The sequence below is a fragment of the Stomoxys calcitrans genome, chromosome 1 (genome assembly GCF_963082655.1).
Source record: "Stomoxys calcitrans chromosome 1, idStoCalc2.1, whole genome shotgun sequence".
NCBI classification, from domain to species: domain Eukaryota; kingdom Metazoa; phylum Arthropoda; class Insecta; order Diptera; family Muscidae; genus Stomoxys; species Stomoxys calcitrans.
This window is the reverse complement of record NC_081552.1, coordinates 198,871,029-198,884,097: the sequence shown is the minus strand read 5'-3', so window position 1 is coordinate 198,884,097 and position 13,069 is coordinate 198,871,029. Positions and strand designations below refer to the sequence as shown.

The window sequence follows — 13,069 nt, the reverse complement described above, 5'->3', positions numbered from 1 at the left end:
GTCTGGCCATTGTGGCTTGTAGTGGCACATTCATTTCTCTTGTTTTAATAAACAAATGGAACACTTTGTCGCAACATTTGTTTCCATAGATACTAAACCTTCAAATCGTTGAAAAAAAATAAAACAAGTAAAAGCGTGCCAAGTTCGGCCAGGCCGAATTTTATATACCCTCCACCATGGATCGCATTTGTCGAGTTCTTTTCCCGGTATCTCTTTTTAGGCAAACAAAGGAGAAAACAAGTAAAAGCGTCTTAACCTCCACCATGAATCGCATTTGTGGAGTTCTTTTCCCGGCATCTCTTCTTAGGCAAAAAAGGATATAAAAAAAGATTTGCCCTGCTATTAGAGCGATATCAAGAAATGGTCCAGTTTGGGCCACAATTAAATCATATGTTGGAGACCTGTGTAAAATGTCCGCCAATTCGAATAAGAATTGCTCCCTTTGGGGGCTCAAGAAGTAAAATAGAGCGATCGATTTATATGGGAGCTGTATCGGGCTATAGACCAATTCAGACCATAATAAACACGTATGTTGATGGTCATGAGAGGATCCGTGGTACAAAATCTCAGGCAAATCGGATAATAATTGCGAACTCTAGAGGCTCTAGAAGTCAAGACCCCAGATCGGTTTATATGGCAGCTATATCAGGTTAGGAACCGATTTGAACCTTATTTGTCACAGTTGTTGAAAGTCATAATAAAATTCGTCATGCTAAATTTCAGCCAAATCGGATAGGAATTGCGCCCTCTAGAAGCTCAAGAAATCAAGATCCCAGATCGGTTTATATGTCAGCTATATCAGGTTAAGAACCGATTTGAACCATACTAGGCACAGTTGTTGGATATCATAGCAAAATACTTCGTGCAAAAATTCATTCAAATCGGATAAGAATTGCGCACTCTAGAGGCTCAAGAAGTCAAGACCCAAGATCGGTTTATATGGCAGCTATATCAAAACATGGATCGATATGGCCCATTTACAATACCTACCGACCTACACTGATAAGAAGTATTTGTGCAAAAAAAGTTCACAAGCAGACTAAGGAGGCAGAGGAGTATGTACCGACAGCGCAATCGGGCAAAAGTGCAGAATGCTGCAAGGGAAAGAACTGACAATCCAGGCACTTCTACGGAAGCTGGAAAAAGAATCAGATCTCCCGAAGAGCATTACACTGCTAAAATGGTGAAGAAGAAAAAGAGCTCCCCGCTTTCAAGTACTCTGGGAAAACCAAGCCAACCATCCTACAATGGAGACTACGTACAGTGTCCTGTGGAGGTAGACAAAGTCGAAACAGAAACGAGGGAAGCGCACACGGCCCCTGAGTCTTCATGAAGGACTGTGACTTCCAAAAGGATGCCACAGCCATCACGAAAGGGTAAGATGGTCGCTGAGAATGGTAATGAGCCGCCCTCTTCGGGAGAGTGGCAAGGAAGCACAACAGAGATGAGCTGACTTATGCAGTCATAAATATCGGCTGTGCATCCGGTAGAATTCCACCAGATCATCGCTGCCAAGTGGAGGATCTGGTTAACGATCGGATTTTCGAACATGTGTGGAACTCTGTAGAGGGTCCACCCAAACATATGATGAGCTGCGAGTATAGAGGAGACATCTTAACGCAACGTTTTGCGTCGGCGGAATGTATTGATACCATCAAACAGCTCGTCAGAGGTATCCACGCTCATTGTGAGGGCGCAAAGCTCGACCTGGTGAGAAGGTGACTGTCTTCATCTAGGAATGGGGCAGTAAATTTGCGACGGAACGCATGTTGGGATTCTTGGGCAAGCAAAACGAAGGTTTGGTTACAGAGAAGTGGGAGGTCTTCCACAGCGAGGAGAAGAAGGAAGGAACTTTCCTTGTGGTTGACTGATCAATGCCAACGTGACGAGTTTGGCTAAGACTAAAGGCATGGCGCACTAGGCAGAAATCCTCTAGGCAGAAATCCTCCTATTGAGACATGCCACCCAACGAACAGGGGGCTGACGACGAGTCAATCGCGGCCTCTCTCAATATTAGAGAGACTTGGATAAGCAAAGATCCTATTACTAAAATATCGGGCAGTGCGGTGGCTAGAGACCCAACACAGCCTAACAAACAGGGACCCGACGACGGACGCATCAACGACTTCAAGATTCGAAGGACTAGGCAGCGCAGAGACAGGAGTCTCAATGCAGCTTAACGATCAGGGAGCCGACGATGGTACCATCACCTACTCCCAAAAAGCCCATTTACTTGATATTTTGAAGACTAAGATAGGCAAAGATCCTGGTATTGAAACGTCAGGCAGTACAGGGAATGTAAACTCTATACAACCTAACGAACAGTGACCCGACGATGGAACCATTACCGACTTTATAAAGAGTCGGAAGTCTAGGATTAGCAAAGAACCTAATGCGTTGACATTAGGCAGTGCAGTGACAGGAAAGTCAATGCAGTCTAAAGGACAGGGAGCAGACGATGTGATCATCACCTACTCCCAAGATGTCCATTTAGAGGGAGATGGACATGAAGGACAGATGATTGCGGTAATCCAGACAAACCTCCACCGGAGGGAGACTGCTGCACAAGCTCTGATGGAGAAAACCAGCAAGGGCAAGATTTCAATTACCTTAATGCAGGAGCAATAAATGACCCGGAACAAAGTTTCTGGACTGAACCACATTAACTACCAATTATTCTATGCTAACACTGGTACTCGGCCGAGGACCTGCGTTATTTGTCATAAAAATTTGAATTATATATTTTCCCCAGAGTTGTCAACCTTGAATGCAACAGTGGTGAGGCAGGGAGACGGTGGAGCATGCCTGGCATCAGTTTATCTGCCTTTCGACTCTCCGACATGTCGAAGCTGCAACGGCTGGTGAGGAAAGCAAAACAGACATGAAACGAGGTACTAATAGGGTGCGATGCGAACTCTCACCACATTTCGTGGGGTAGTACTAACACTAATAGGCGGGGCCAAACCCTGGCAGAGTTCTTGAATACTAGCGACGTCATAACACTTAATATTGGTAACACCGCTACCTTTGTTAATAGGATAAGGAAGGAGGTTTTAGATGTGACAATAGGTTCGAAAAATCTAATCGATGAGGTTCAGGATAGGAAGGTCTCCATGGAACACTCTTTCTCTGACCATCGCTACATTAGGTTTAGAATAGCACGGCCAGCGCCGGAATTAGTTGAAATCCAACTGGTCAAAATTCGGAAGGCTACTCAGAAGAAGACTTGGGCAAGATAATTTAGATTGTCCAAGCATAGAAGACATTGACGACAATGCCAACAGGATTACGACTGCATTAGAGGGGTCTTTCGAAGATAGTTGTCCCCTTCGGAAAATGAAATCAGCCCAAGAAAAATTCTGGATGGCCGGGGAGATTCGCAATACTGGCAAAAGGTCCGTAGACTTTTTAACAGAACACGTCGTAAAAAGCGAAAGTATATTAAGATGTGTATTCCACACGACTCAAGGATTGCAATAAGGTTACCAAAGCGGCAAAACGTGCCGCCTGGAAGCTTTTCTGTGAACAGAGTCAATGTTGCCGTCAAGATAAAAAAATTTCTCCCAAAACCCATGGTGGTATTTATACCCAAGCCCGCCAAGGCAAGTTATGCGACACCAAAGACCTACAGACCCATTAGCCTTACGTTCTTTCTACTCAAAACCATGGAACGTAGTGTGAACACCATGATAAAGAGTAGGACAAGCAGCATGCCTATGTCAAGGGATAGTCGGTGGAGATTGCCCTGCACGAGGTTGTGCAATATAAGGACCATACACATATTCATAGAATATATACTGGAGACTATTTTAGATATCCGACCCATTGACATACAGACTAAGTGTGAGGCAGACACTGCGGCTATGAGACTTAAGGCGATGGGAGAATGGATTGAGGATGGGAGCAGCCCATACCATCGCGGTATAATCGAAATCGGGAAGATGTTTCCGATAGGATAACTGAGACGACACTTGAGGTCGAGTGCGAGACACTGCTGCCAGAGGCACAGTTTTGGATAGACGGAACTCTGGTATTGCCATCTGGAAAATCATGTTAAACGGATGGATCAAAGTTAGAGGACAGAGTGGGACTGGGGTTTACATTGAGAACCCAGGGAGAATCCTGCAGGCGGAGATCGTTGCGATCACGGAATGCGTGAAGTGGTGTGGTGCTAAAGCGATGACGTCGGATGTGAACATCTTAACTGACAGTAAAAAATGCAAATGCAAATGCAAATTTGCACATGAACATTCCATATCGGATCAGAGGCAAACTTCTCACATATCAATGAGTGCAGTTCGATTCAAGTTTAAGCTCAATGATAAAGGGCCTCCTTTTTATAGCCGAGTCCGAACGGCGTGCCACAGTGGGACACCTCTTTCGAGAGAGATTTTACAAGGCATAGTACCTCACAAATGTTGCCAGAATTAGGAGGGGAAAACCACTGAAAATTTTATGATGGTCTCGCCAGGATTCGAACTCATGTTTTCAGCGTCATAGACGGTCATGCTAACTCCTGCGCTACGGTGGCCTCCACGGACAGTAGACCAGGATAATATCAACCAGGACGATAAGATCACGGACAGTCTTGTGGTGAGAGATTAACGCCTTCTCTGAGGATGGCACGATCCACATCGTTTGGGTGACGGGCCGTAGCGGAGTAAGAGGAAATGAAAGGGCAGATGAATTGGCGGTGAAGGCCAGAAGACTGCCTTCAATAAACTTGGTTAACCCGAAGCCTTAAAGGTCGACGCAGTCCAAGTTAAGGACGTGGGTGACAACAGCGCACATAACACTGTGGAGCAGCGAAACGGTCAGTAGGACGGCGAAAATCCTATGAGGAGATCCAGATCGTAAGAAGACGCGGCTATTACTAAAAGGAAATAAGAAGGAGGTAAGTATAGCTTTTGGTATCATAACGGGATACATAGGACTACGAGCTCACTTATGTAAAATCGGTGCGGCAAGTCATAGCATGTGTAGGACATGCGACTTAAATATGCCCCCATTGCCAAAACGTTTTTAAAAAAGGAACTTACAGAATGTATTGCTCGAAATCAGAGTCGAAACAAGACTGCTCTTTGACTTTAATTTTCTTATTTATTTTATTTATTTTTTTTTTTATTTTTTTATTTAATTTTCAAACATCGCTTAACATTCTTATATTAATGTTTACTTAGCTATAGTGAATTAACTTTCAATTTTAATTATTTAGCTAAAGTCAGTTGAAAAATATTATGAGCTGATTTAAATTAGTAGGAATTGTTAATGGGCTGGTTGGAAATATGCTAATTTAATTATTTGAAATTGTTTATGGTCTGATTGAACTTATTTGGAAATGTTTTATACAGGAAATTGTAGTTGGATTGTTTATTGCCTGGCTTTATTAATTGCATTTAAGAATTCTTGGAATTTATCAGGTTGGTAGGTGTTTGCAAATGTGACTTGCGTTAGTTATGGACCGATTTCAAACATATTTATCACAGTAGTTGGAAATCATAACAAAACACCTCGTGCAAAATTTTAGCCAAATCGGATAAGAATTGCGCCCTCTAGCGACTCATGAGTTCAAGATTCAAGATCGGTTTATATGACAACTATATCAGGTTATGTACCGATTTCAACTAAACTTAGCACAGTAGGTGAAAGTCATAGCGAAATGTGTTATGCAAAATTTCAGCCAAATCGGATAGGAATTGCGCCATCTAGAGGCTCAAGAAGTCAAGACCTCATATCGATTTATATGACAGCTATATCAAAATATGGACCGATATGACCCATTTACAATTCTAAGTGTCCTACACTAATAAAAAGTATTTGTGCAAAATTTCAAGCGGCTGGCTATACTCCTTCCAATGTAAGCGTGCTTTCGACAGACAGATGGACGGATGGCCGGACGGACATGGCGGACGATCGGCTTAAAATGTCATGGCGATCCAGGATATATATACTTAAGGGAACTTAGACGAATATTTCGAGGAGTTACAAACAGAATGGGGAAATTAGTATACCCCCATCCTATGATGAACGGTATAAAAATATCCATAAACATGTAGTGTAAAATTATAACAAAACACCTCATGCAAAATTTCAGCCAATTCGGATAAGAATTGCGCCCTCTAGAGGCTTAAGAAACCAAGACCCCAGATCGGTTTATATGACAAACATGAACCGATATGACCCATTTACAATTTCAACTGACCTACACTAATGAAAAATATTTGTGCAAAATTTCAAGCGGCTAGCTTTACTCCTTCCAAAGTAAGCGCGCTTTTGACAGACAGACGGTGGGATGGCCGGACTGAGATGGTTAGATAGGCTTAAAATGTCATGGCGATCCAGGATATATATACTTAAGGGAACTTAGACGAATATTTCGAGAAGTTACAAACACCATAGGGAAATTAGTATACCTCCATCCTATGGCGAATGGTATAAAAATATTCAAAAACATGTTTGCACTCAAAACAGAACTGTTTTTCCAGTCTTGTTTTTGGGTTCTCCTGTGTATGCAAAACGTCAGCACATATAAACGCAACTTTTTGTGTATGGAAATTTGATCAAATGGGTGTGTATAAACTTTATTTATATATGTATATATATGCCAATGCCATTTTATGTAAATACATTTGTATGTGTATGCATGTAATGGGGAAAACAGACAAACACTTTCTGAGCTGAAACAGTGCATGTCCAGGTGAATTAATCCAGGTCTAGTTGATCTAACAAAGAGAGTCTTTTTAGAAAATAGTCTCAAATTCTGTGTATTTAAATTTTTTTTTCATTTTTCCAAACCCAATTTCTAATTTAAAATATTTTTTTTTTGTATTTGCAGCTACTTTATATTAACAGGTAAGTTTTTTTAAGTTTTTTTGTTGGGTTTTTATTATTTAAAAATTCTTAAATTAACTTTTTTTCTATTTAATCTTAGCTGTATAAATTTCTCACATTTTTTGCGAAATGTTTTTCTTCCTCTAGTCCTAGTAATATGCTATAGACTCATACCTATGTACCTGAATTATTTTATTCCTACTACCATACAGTGTCCTTTGAAAATGACATGCCACAAATTAAGATTCAAGATATGGACATCTAATTCAGAATAATTGTTGATGTTATGTTCGTGTTCGACAAGAAGATTAACATGACAGACACATGTGTCTTTTGTCGAAAAGCTTGGGTGAGTTGAAAATTTTTCATTCGACATGTGATGGAAAAAGCAGGCATTTTGGCAATTGCTATTTTTATGTCAGAAGGAAAAAGGGAATATGTTTGAAATTTGGCTTGGCCATATCAAGTTTGTATTTGTCTCTGTTATTCAACTGCACGCATTTTCTATCACGTCGAAGAATGATACAAGGAATTCACAAAGTTTTATTTATATTGTGCTGAATAGTATCAATGCATAAAAGAGTAAAAATGTTGTAATTCTCTATCGTTTAAATGAACATCTATCCCCTAGCACAGATTGAATGATAGTAGAGTTTAGACTTCCTACTATATTTGCATAGGTTAGGTGGCAGTCTGCCATCAAACTTACTTAGACGTTTTCGTTCATTGTGATACTACAGGAACAGAAGAGGCCTTCTAGTTTCAACCGTTGAACCATCCCAAACTCTTTAACAACTTGCGAATGTTCACATCCGCTAAATCAGACAGGTTCTCAAAGAAAAGAAAACCTAAAGTGGAACAGAAGGTATTCTATAGTCTAGTCTTTGTCTAACCGATGTCCTCACAGCTTTTGCACAAACTGTGAGGACATCGATTAGACAATGACCTCTCATGACGGACCCAATGACTGAGAAGTCTGTTTTAGCGAGTGACAGCAAAGCGGTACACCTTTTCAAATCTAGATCTGGCCACATAGTTTTGGAATGCCCATAGCCCCCTCTATGTGATCATCTATCGTTTGTTATCCTGATGGCCTGGTCCTGAAACTTTAGCTTACATGTCGCTAAAGGCATACCCACAGATTCCCTGGAATGTGACGGTTAGCTCCTAGTCTCGTAAGCTCGTCCGCTTTACAATTCCCTGTTATATCTCTGTGGTCCGGCATCCAGAACAGGTAAATTTTGAACTGTTCAGCCATCACGTTGAGAGATCTGCAACAGTCAAGGGCGGTTTTTGTGTTCAGAAATACCTTCTCCAGGGACTTCATGGCAGCCTGACTGTCTGAGAAAATATTTATGCCAATCGTCGTTATGACATTATATCTTAGCCATGCCGCCACTTCCTTAATTGCAAGGATCTCTGCTTGATACACACTGCAATGGTCGGGTAACCTTTTCGATATGACCAGTTCTAGATCTAGAGTACAGTACCCAAAGCCCACCAGGTCGTCTAGTTTGGAACCATCCGTATACAAGTCTAGCTAACTTTTCAGGGATATCATAGTTCCAATCGGTTCTATCAGGAATAGTGTTACAGTACTTTTTATCCAAAAGCGGCTCAGGTAGGGTGTGATCCACAATGCCTGGAACATCGGACAATGTATTAAATATAACACAGTGTCCGTAGCCGCCACATGACCAAAGAGAAAGCTCCCTTAGCCTCACGGCAGTGGTCGCAGCAATCTGTCTAACCACAATGTCCAGAGGCATTAGATGTAGATTTAAATTGAGTGCATCAGATGGTGTCGTTCTCAGTGCGGCTGTGATGCACAAACAAGTCATCATTTGGATCCAATTGAGTATTAAACAATCGGTGGACTTTTGAAGCGCCGTCCACCAGACCACAACACCATATAGCATTATAGGTCTGACAACTGCGATATATATCCAATGCATGGCGTACGGTTTAAACCCACAACTTTTGCCAATGGCTCTCTTGCAGGTGTATAGGGCAAGAGCGACCTTTCTTGCCCTTTCCAGAATGTTGGATTTGAAGCTGAATTTCCTGTCCAGCAAAACATCCAGGTGTTTTGCGCTTTCTGTAAATGTAACGCTCTCTCCAGCCAAGGAGACAGGTGCCACTGTAGGCAACTTGTATCTCCTGCTGAAAAGAACAACTTCTGCCTTGCACGGATTTACACCTTGCCCACTGCGCAGTTGCACGTAGATGTATATTTCTTAGAGTGCTGGGAAACCTTCCCCTAATCGCAATAGCCACGTCATCAGCAAACGCGACCACTTTTAGGCCCTTTTCTTCCAAATACTATAATATTTGGAAGAAAAGACAGTACACCTACACTACAAGAATCACTCTGAGAAAGAAGAAGAGTAAAAACGGCCCCAAAGGGATACACGTGCGATGTAGATGTATATTTCTTAGAGTGCTGGGAAACCTTCCCCTAATCGCAATAGCCACGTCATCAGCAAACGCGACCACTTTTAGGCCCTTTTCTTCCAAATACTATAATATTTGGAAGAAAAGACAGTACACCTACACTACAAGAATCACTCTGAGAAAGAAGAAGAGTAAAAACGGCCCCAAAGGGATACACGTGCGATCCCACAAAACCCATTCGGTTGGGGCGTTGCGCCCGGAAATCTATAAGAATCACTCTGAGAACAGAAAATAAGAGTAAAAACAGCCCTAAAGTTGACGACCCATGCAAATGCAAAAAGGAGCATGATTTGCGGATCTGCACCTAGAATGTCCGCACTCTATTTAGAGAAGGTGCAGTATACGAGCTGGCGGATGTATTAGAGAAATACAAGCAGATATTAACGCCTTATAGGAAGTGCAATGGACTGGGAATAACGTCACTACAACACAAAACAGTGACGAACTATGCTATAGCTGCCATAATACGAGGCATGAATTTGGCTGTGGATATGTGGTTAGTGGGAGACTGAAACACCTTGTCTCCAGCTTTACTCCCGTGAAATGAGAGGGTAGCCACAATCCGCATAAAAGCCAAATTCTTCAACATCAGCCCTATTTGTGCCCATACCCCGACGGAAGACAAGGACGAGCAGACCAAGAATATTTTCTACGAACGCCTAGGGAGAGCTGCCCCGCCCACGATATTAAAATCGTTCTGAGAGATTTTAATGTGAAGACATTTTTGGTCCAACAGTCAGAAAGTTTAGCCTTCACGGGATAACGTCCGATAATGGGTTGAGGCTAACAGATTTCGTCGCGGCAAAAAACATGGTAGTTAGCAGCACCAGATTTCAACATTAAACTATTCACAACGCCACATGGCTGTCACCCGATCAAACACAAATAACCAAATTGATCACGTTGTGATAGATGGAAGGCATTCATCCAGCGTGCTAGATGAACGATCGATCCGTGGAGCAAATATAGATTCGGATTATTACCTTGGTGTAGCAAAGGTTCGCATCATTTTGGGCGTAGCCAGAAAACTACTGCACGGAAGTTGGACATTCGAAAACTGCAAACACAACAAATGGCAACGGCATACTCCACTCGACTGACCCAACTGTTTGATGAAAGCACTCCTTGTTCCGATGATATAATGGCGCAGTGGCAAACCATTGGCCACTCCATGGAAAATGCCGCGACATCCGTACTTGGGTACCGAAAGCCTCCTCCAAGAAACCCATGGTACGACCAAGAGTGCCTAGTTGCTACTGGAGTCTAGAATGCGGAATACAGAGCAAACCTGCAATCAATAGCAATGCACCAGACGAAGAAGTGATAACGGGAGAAAAAGAGAGAGGAGAAACGTCTATGCCGCAGAAAGAAAAAGGAAATAGAAAGACGTGAGTGTGAGCGAATTGAGATATACAGAAGTCAGAATGAAGTCCGGAAATTCTACCAAGGTATTAAACATCAAACCGATGGCTTTGGTGCAGGCACATCCTGCAGAAACAAAGAAGGAATTCTGGTAACTAATGCAGATAGTGCGCTGAGGATATGGAAAGAACATTTTACCCCACTGCTAGTGTCCGATATTGGCGGCGAAGAGGATACCGCAGAACGAATACCTGATGATGGTATAGAATGTTTATCGCCTAGTCAGAATAAGGTCCAAGTAGCAGTGACGCGACTGACGAACAACAAGGCAGCAGGAGCCGACGGGTTGCCCGCTGAACTATTTAAGACCGAAGGCGTATGCATCAGCTTGCCTGCGCAATCTGGCTAGAAGAACGCATACCCGATGATTGGAACCTCAGCATACTATGTCCCGTACACAAGAAAGGAGGAAAAACGGAATGTGCCAACTAGCGTTTGTAAAATTTTCATGAAAATCAGTTCAGTCGTTTTTGAGTCTATTTGAAACAAACAATTAAAGCGCAACATTTCATTACTACGTCATAGATGCTGTAACCGGCTAGCTCTGCTGCACCTTCATTGGCACCACGCGAAAAATTAGTTTCTTACTTACTACCATATGTATCTCCCCAGTACAATTTATTTATCTACTACCAATTTCATTTTATTTAACCATTTTATATAACCATGATTGACAAATATTCACATTTTGGCAGGTGTTTTGAGCAGTAAGCAACCTCCTTTGACTTGAAAATCACTTTTAAAAAAGTATTCATAATCTACTCCCAAATACCTTTTATATGAGTCCCATATTATCATGGTCGTCTTGGGACGGTTTTAGTTTTCGGGTGGCCCCTTTGTAAATACATCAAATTTTTAATTTCGATGGGAATGGGCGCGGGACCGAGATTTGTACTTGTACTTTTAAATACTTTTCATTTGATACCCACATTGCCGAAAGCGGTAAAAGTGTCCTGTTGGGTACTGTTTTGGGAGTGGGGGATCCCCCGACACTTAGGGTTACATTTTTATGCCAAGTTCGTACTCTACTTTTAAATACCTTTCATTATACCCTTCACCATAGGATGGTGGTGTACTAATTTCGTCATGTTGTTTGTAACACCTCGAGATAAGCGTCTGAGACCCCATATAGTATGTATATTCTTGATCGTCATGTCATTTTAAATTTTTAAACAATCCATAGGTTGGCTTATACTTATTTCATCATTCCGTTGGTAGCAAAAATTTTGCACATATTGTTGTGGTATGACTTGCAAGAAGTGTTTTAAGTATGGTTTACATCAGTCCATACTTGATACACCTATCATATAAACCAATCTCTCGATTAGCCTTAAGCCTCTAGATGACACAATTGGTATCCTATTTGGTTGAAAGTTTGCAAATATCGTTTTGGTATGACTTCCAATAACTGTGCTTAGTATGGTCTAAATCAGTCCATAACCTGATGTAGCTGCCATATAAGCTGATCTTCCGATTAGATTTCTTGAGTATCCAGAGGGCGCAATTGTTAACAGCCGAATTACTATAAAACCTGATACAGCTCCCATATAAATTGATCTCCCGATATGACTTCACTTGCATCAGTCAATACATTAAACCCGATTTTCGACGACTCGACCACACATTTCAGCCGAAATGGTTGCTATTTCATGTTCAATGTATGCTCAGAGCTCTTCCAACGTCCTCGGATTGTTCGCATAGACCAATGACTTGACGAAGCCCCAGGGAATATAGTCTAGAGGCCTCAAATCGCTGGAAAGAGGCGGCAAGTCCACTGGGCCATTTCTTGAGATAACACGCTTATCAAACTTACAGTTCATTAAATCGATTATAACGCGTGTTGTGAGGCTTGTGGCTGAGCCCTGTTGAAACCACATGTTGTCCAGGTCCATATCTTCCAATTAAAAAACAAAAATAATCAGTGAGCATGGTGCGGTAGTGTTGTCCATTCACGGTAACATGACGATTGCTATCACCGACGAAAAAGTATGGCCCAATGAAAGCGCACCAAAGAGTTATTTTTATACCCAGCACCATATGATGGGGGTATACTAATCTAGTCATTCCGTTTGTAACACATCGAAATATTCGTCTAAGACTCCATAAAGTATATAAATTCTTGATCATCTTGACATTCTGAATCGATCTAGCCATGTCCGTCCGTCTGTCGAAATCACGATAGCGGTCGATCGTGTAAAGCTGGCCGCTTGAAATTTTACACAAATTCTTACAATTGATGTGGGTCATTGGGGATTGCAAATAAGCCATATCGGTTCAGGTTTAGATATAGTCCCCATATAAACCGACCTCCCGATTTGACTTCTTGAGACCTTGGAAGCCGCAATTTTTGTCCGATTTAACT

The 13,069-nt window shown here is 41.9% G+C and overlaps 1 protein-coding gene and 1 long non-coding RNA gene across 2 annotated transcripts in view; one reads left to right on the top strand and one right to left on the bottom strand.

The window, feature by feature from the left end:
• The window catches only part of LOC106088126 (uncharacterized), a 527,532-nt gene that overhangs the window by 202,230 nt on the left and 312,233 nt on the right, over nucleotides 1-13,069 (top strand). Inside the window, exon 3 of the mRNA XM_059370442.1 lies at nucleotides 6,836-6,852. The gene's annotated coding sequence lies outside the window, so the exon portion shown is untranslated. The remainder of the gene's footprint in view (nucleotides 1-6,835; nucleotides 6,853-13,069) is intronic.
• Nucleotides 1-13,069, bottom strand: part of LOC131998144 (uncharacterized) — a 195,235-nt gene that overhangs the window by 166,686 nt on the left and 15,480 nt on the right. The gene's annotated exons all lie outside the window — the stretch shown is intronic.